Source organism: Colobus angolensis, unplaced genomic scaffold, assembly GCF_000951035.1.
Source record: "Colobus angolensis palliatus isolate OR3802 unplaced genomic scaffold, Cang.pa_1.0 Scaffold106, whole genome shotgun sequence".
Classification (NCBI taxonomy): domain Eukaryota; kingdom Metazoa; phylum Chordata; class Mammalia; order Primates; family Cercopithecidae; genus Colobus; species Colobus angolensis.
Genome location: NW_012111586.1, coordinates 4,780,675 through 4,787,441, shown reverse-complemented (window position 1 = coordinate 4,787,441; position 6,767 = coordinate 4,780,675).

Sequence of the window (6,767 nt, the reverse complement as noted above, 5' to 3'; positions counted from 1 at the left end):
AACAACAAAGAAAACCACTGGTTTTGCAAAGTTTTCTCCCCTGACATGGGTGGGGCTGTCATGAAGGTCAAATGATGTGTCCTCAGGGTTGGGGTGAAACGAGCATAAGTGCTGAAGGTAAACACCAGCCCCGCCCTACTCTCTCCACCACCACCCGCCACGGGCCCCAACCCGGATAGAACCAGCCCTGGTTAGTCCCCGCTGCGGGAGAGGCTCGAAGAAGGAAACTGACCTCCAAGAAATTTTTGTCAGAACTATCTCCGTAGTACCCCTTGTAGAAGGCCAGTTCCCCCTCGTCCTGACAAGGCACCACGCCCGCGGGAAAGTCCAGGAGGTTGTACAGGGTCATGTAAAGACTGGCTTTCTGCAGGAAGATCCAGATAAGCCCAGGAAATCGTCGGCGCAGACTCAGGTGCGGAAGAATGTGGGTGGGCGCCCCCTCCCGGTCCTTCTGGGAACTTCAGCGCTCTGGGCTCGGAGTAGCCAGTTTGCGTCAGGAGTCATCTTGACAATGGCCTCTGGCTCTCCCCAGGGTGAAGGGAAGGAGGGAATCTGCATTGCAGAAGCCTTACTTAGTGCCAGGCACTGTGCTGGCCTCATCACATTGCTGATTCCTTGAATCCTCTCCACTCTGTGAGGTGGGGATTACTATTGACTGTGTACAAGTGAGGAAATCGAGGTGGCAGGATTAGGGCCTTTTCCAAGGCTACACAGCTAGTGGATGGCAGAGGATTCAGCCCTTGCCTTCCTGTGCACCGTACTTCAAGATAGTAGGGGTGTACAGCGCCACCTGGAGTTGAAAGGACAGCTTTTCTGCAGCAGCCAGCAGTGTGTAGGGAGAGTCAGGCGTGGGATGCGCCTTTGGCTGGCCACGGTGGGGGGACCCAGGAGGACATGTTCTTAAGGTCAGGGGAGAGGAGTCAGGTTCAGATTTGGAATTGAGTTTCATCCTGCCTTGGGCAGCACCTTGGAGACCAGCACCTGTGCATGGGACCCAGGGATGGCCCAGATACTACCCTGTCCTGAGCCCATGTTTTGGGCAGGCTGGGCTGAAGTCATCTTTTGAAGTGCGGCAGCAGAGAACATGTTAAGAGTTAAATGGATGGGCCGGGTACAGTGGCTCACGCCTGTAATGCCAGCACTTTGGGAGGCTGTGGTGGGTGGATCACCTGAGGTTGGGAGTTCAAGACCAGCCTGGCCAACATGGCACAACCGTGTCTCTACTAAAAATACAAAAATTAGCCAGGCATGGTGGTGCACACACCTGTAATTCCAGCTACTTCGGAGGCTGAGGCAGGAGAATTGCTTGAAACCAGGAGGCAGAGGAGGTTGCAGTGATCAAGATTGTGCCACTGCACTCCAGCCTGGGTGACAGACCAAGACTCTGTCTCAAAAAAAAAAAAAGGAGTAAATGGATGTGCTAAGTGGAAGAAGCCAAACACAAAAGCTTCATACCCTTTGATTCCATTTGTATGAAATTCTAGAAAAGGCAAAACTATGGTGGCAGAAAGCAGATCGGTCGGTGCTGGGGTTAGGGATAGAGTGAACTGCAGAGACATGAGGGAAATTTGGGGGTGATGGAATATATATCCTATAAATTCTAAAAATATATTCTGTATTTCTGATTATACTGGTGGTTATACAACTGTATACATTTGTCAAAATTCATCAAATTACACTTAAAATTGGTGAATTTTATTGCATGTGAATCATACTTCCATACAGTTCAAAGTGAATGGAAATTGCTAACAGGTACAAGTTTTCCTTTCAGGGTGACAGAAATGTTCAGACATTTTATAATGGTGGTGGTTGCACAACATTTTGAAATACTAAAAACCACTTCATTGTACACTTTAAAATGGTGAATTTGTGTTATCTTTTATCTCAAGTTAAGAAATATTTTTAAAAAGTGAATGGAGACAGAGAGCAAGATTACAGAGGCTGGGGTAGGCCTCAGGAGTCCTGGACTCCCAGTCTCAACCCCACCAGGACCCCCCGTGCTAGGGAGGAAGAGCCTATATAGAAGGCAGAGCCCAGAACTGGCACCAGCAGCACATCCAGGTCCGGGACCTCCGCTCGGCTCTGAACTCTTGCTGGTGTTCCTGCAGGGACAGTGAGGGGTGGGAAGGGTAGGACCAGCAGGGGTTACCGGTTGCCAGACAAGGTCAGATGCTGCCAGGCAGCACTGAGTCGCACACCAGGAGGAAGTCTCAGGCTATGAGCTTCGGCCCGAGATACCTGTGGAGGTTCAGGGTCTTCCCAGGGACAGAGGTGAAGGAATGGGAAGCTGAATCTCAGGTCACAAGGATTTGTGGACAATGCTCTAGGGAGATGGACTAGAATAACTTCTGAGGTCACCAAGCGCCCCCACCCAGGTCCAGCTGGGCCTCCTCTGCAGGCCAGGCCATAACTCTGACCACTCAGGGCACTACCCAGGTGTCTGCAGCCCCAGCTCCAACAGCCCCTCAAGGTCTTCCCAGGCATGCATTACCTCCACTGCTGTGTGCTGCTCCCAGTTTCTTGGGTGTCCTGAAAGACCGAGGAAGACTCTGAGAAATTCAAAGGTCAGCATGGGAGGGACCCCTTTTATACAAATGGGGACATGGCACCCAAGGCCTCAGTGCACGCTGCAAATCAACTGATGGAATGGGAGTGACCCTGTGTCTTGTCCCCTGGCCAAGACATCTTGCCTGCCCAAGGTCCCCAAGAGCACACATCCTCTAGTCAATCCACCCCTCATTCCACCAGTCGCAGGAACTCAGGGGCTCCCTCAAAGGCCACAGGCTCCTTACTCTAATCTGTGAGGCACCCAGTTAGCCCTCAGGCCACTCCACCCCAATTCTGCCCAGCATCTCAACACCAACCCCACCAGACCAAGCCCAACAGCAAACCCAAGCGCATACCAGAATCCTCTCCCAACCTCATCTCTAACCCTAACTCTAGCCCCGCCCCAATTCCAGCCTCAGTCCCAACCCACTTCCAAATCTATCTTTGCCCCAACCCCAACCCAAACTGACTGCAACACCAACCTCAGTCTTAAGCCCAACCCCAAATAAAACCTAATCTCAACTTCAGCCCCACACTTTACCTCAACCTAGCTTAGCCTTAATTCAGAATTTTTTTTTTTCCTTGAGATGGAGTCTCTCTCTATCACACAGGCTAGAGTGCAGTGGCACCATCTTGGCTCACTGCAACCTCCACCTCCTGGGTTCAAATGATTCTCATACCTCAGCCTCCCGAGTAGCTGGGATACAGGCACATGCCATCACACCTGCTGATTTTTGTATTTTTAGTAGGGACAGGTTTCATCAGGTTGTCCTGGTTGGTCTTGAACCCCTGGCCTCAAGTGATCCTTCCCGTTCGGCCTCCCAAAGTGCTGGGATCATAGGCATGAGCCACCACACCCCGCGTTAATTCAGATCTTAACTCCAAATCAAGTCCCAACACCAATCAAAAGTCTCAATATAACGCTAATGTCAGGCATGATCTTAAAACCCTAATTAAAGTCCTAAATAGTTCTAAATAGTTCCCCCTCTAAGTGGACACCAACTCTAGCCACATGCCCCTCCTTAATTCCCACCATCCCATGGATAACCGTTGTGGGTAAAAGCTGGCCCTAGGGAGACTCACCCCACTCCACAAATCTCTTCAAGATGCTGGCTAGTTCGGGGATCCTAGAGGGGGATGAGATGGTGAGTTCAACTTCAGAACCCACAGGGAAACAGCCAGCCTGCCCAGGAGGGGGTCCAAGAAGGGTGGCATGAATCAACACACTGACGTGGAACCGCCTGATCCTCAACAAGCCTACACCACTTCACCAAGCCCTGAGCTTCTCCAAGCTCACACCAGCCCTGCAGCCCTCCAAATGCCCTTCCCCCTTTCTGAGCCTCCTCTCTGAAACCCCCTCCCCTCTCTGTGAGCACCCTACTCTCTAGCCCCATCCCCTTCTTTCACTATTTTTTTAAATTAATTTTTTTTTTTTTAGACAGAGTCCTACTTGTCACCCAAGCTGGAGTGCAGTGCACAATCTCAGCTCACTGCAGCCTTGACCTTCCGAGCTCAAGCAATCCTCCCACCTCAGCCTCCTGAGTAGCTGGGACCACAGGCATGCACCACCATGCCCAGCTAGTTTTTTTTGTTGCTGTTGTTGTTTGTTTTTCTATTCTCTTTAGAGAATGGAGTGTCACTGTGTTGCCCAGGCTGGTCTCAAACTCCTGGGCTCAAGTGATCTTCCTACCTTGGCCCCCCAAAGTACTGGGATTACAGACATGAGCCACCGTCTACCCAGTCCTTCATTCTTCTTCCCCATTTTGAACCCCTCTCGGAGCTACCACCATTCTCTGGGCTTCATCCTCCTCTCTGACCCCACTTCCTCTCCTTCTGTGGGCTCCCTCTGCTTTCTGAGCCCCTCCTACTCCCTGTGCCCCTGCCCTTCCGAAGCCCTCCCTGACCAGGGCCCGCATTTACTATATACCTTGGGAACCAGGCCAAGAAACACTTGACAGGGTCTGGCAGGCAGAGCTGGCTGACCATGCCCTGTATGCTGGGATCCACAATGTCCCCCTCTCTGAGGAACCAGTCACAGATGGGTCAATCACAGCCTTTAGCCAATGGCCTGCCCCCACAGCCAACCAACTTCCACTCCGTAGACAAGAAGAAGGCCAAACCCAAAGATGCACTTCTGCTCTCAGCCCTACCCCCGGAACAGGTGCATCCTAAAGACAGGCACAGTGGGTGGCTTGCTGCATAAGGTCACACTGTTAGCCAGAGGCATCCCAGCCCAGGCCCCCAGTTTCCCTCCTGGGACTCAGGTTGGCTCCAGCCCCCCCCCACCTTGTTTCCACCATGCCCCACCCCTGAGTCCCAGCAGATAACGTACAGCTTCTCTAGAAGAGTGGTCCCTCCATCAGTAAACATCCCCCCTGCATATGTCTTTGATGGCATACTCTGCCCAGGGGATGGAGAAGGGGATAACCTGGGGAGGCAGAGGCAGAGTCAGGATCCGGAGCTTCCCCAACCCTGCCTGGTTCTCTGTCTCTGTATCCCTCAAGATTTCAAGAGGGATGCCACATCATCTCGTGCATCTCCGTCCAGCTCAGTGCCTCAGCATGCATGGGAGGCCTGTGTCACTGGTCGCTCTCCTGCCACCCCACTCCCTCACCCCACACACAGATGCGACAGAACAGAATGAGAGCAGCCCTCATTTCCTTCATGTTTCACTGTGATCCAGCCAGCATGCCAAGTGCTTTATCTATGGAACCACATTTAATCTTCACAGCCACCCCATTGGGTAGAAAACAAGCCCAGGGAATTTAAAAGGCTAGCACAAGATCACATCGTAGAATCTCAAAGGGGAAGTGAGGCCAGGACAAGCCACTGGAGGCAGGGGAGGTGGGGGTAGGGCTAGGGTGGTGATTTTGGAGACAGAAAGCTCCTTACGGCCCCTTGATGGAGGCAACAGAGACCCAAGCTAAAAGAATTACAGGAGTGAGTTTCTGAATCTCCACCCCTGAAGGAAGAAGACATAAAAGCTTGATGCCTTCCTTACAGGGTAGGGCTCACCCTATCCCCACCTCCACCCCATCAGTCTTCTCCAGGAAGCATAGGGGAAACACAACTATCTCAGCACCTCAAACTCAGATGTAGCCACTTTTGTCTCCAAGGATGGCCCTGCCCAGCATCCTCGCACTGGCCCGGCCTCTCTCTCACCCAGGACCAGGTGAAATTATCTGGTGTCATGCATCCTGGAGCAGCCAAGAGGTGAGCTGCACAGCCCTGGCCATGCTAGGGAATGGCTGGATGTAACCATCTGATTCATAGTAGCCGATTCGAAGGGGCCGGTTACTGGTGTAAACCTGGGGGCACAAGGGGCTGGGTGGAGCTCGGAGGAGAGATGGGGCTGGGGACAAGGTGGCCCCACTGTCTCTAGGAACCAGACTTTAAGGGCAGGGCCTTGGTCTACAGCTGTCCTCACCAAGAGGGGAATCCACGTGGACACCCCAAGACCCCCTGGGAGCCTCCCTATATACTCTCCAGGCTCTAGGTGCTCTGGGGAACCCCCTGGAAGAAGGAGAAATAGATGCGATGGGTGATTGGGTGGATGAGGTGGATAGTAGATAGATGGGAGACAGACTCCTGGGTGGGTGGGTGGATGTATGTATGAGATGGTGGGTAGCTGGGTGGGCAGAGGGTTGAATGCCTATGTGGGTGAGTGGATGAATGGATAATTGGAGTTGAGTGGGTGGGCAGGTGAGTAAGTCATGCATAGACAAAAATATCTTTAAGCTAGAGAAATGTTAGGAGAAGATGAGGATGGAGATCAATAGGGGCAAATACCCAGACTAGGGTCTGGGGTGGAGGGCCCCTAGTCCTAGGAAGTGGGGTGCTGCCAGAAAGGCTGCCACCCCTCACCCATCACACACTGCATGTTTGTAGGGGCAAATCATGGATGATATACAATGATCTCAGGTTGATAATGCTAGGAGGGGTGTAGGGAATCGGAGGAACAAACATTGCCAGGAGGTAGACAGCAACTGCCCTATAGAGAGGGTTCTGCTGGGTTCAAAGCCAGCTCTACCAGTTACTAACTACATGATCATAGGCAAGTCATTTCACTTCCCCTCAGCCTCCCCAGCTGTAAATGGGAGGAGCACTGCTCATTCTGTAGAGTGTTAGGATGAGACACATTGAGCCTGGCACACAGCTGGTGTAAGCAAATGTTGTTGAATGAATTAACGAATAAATGAAGGCTGCTGTAGACAGAAGGG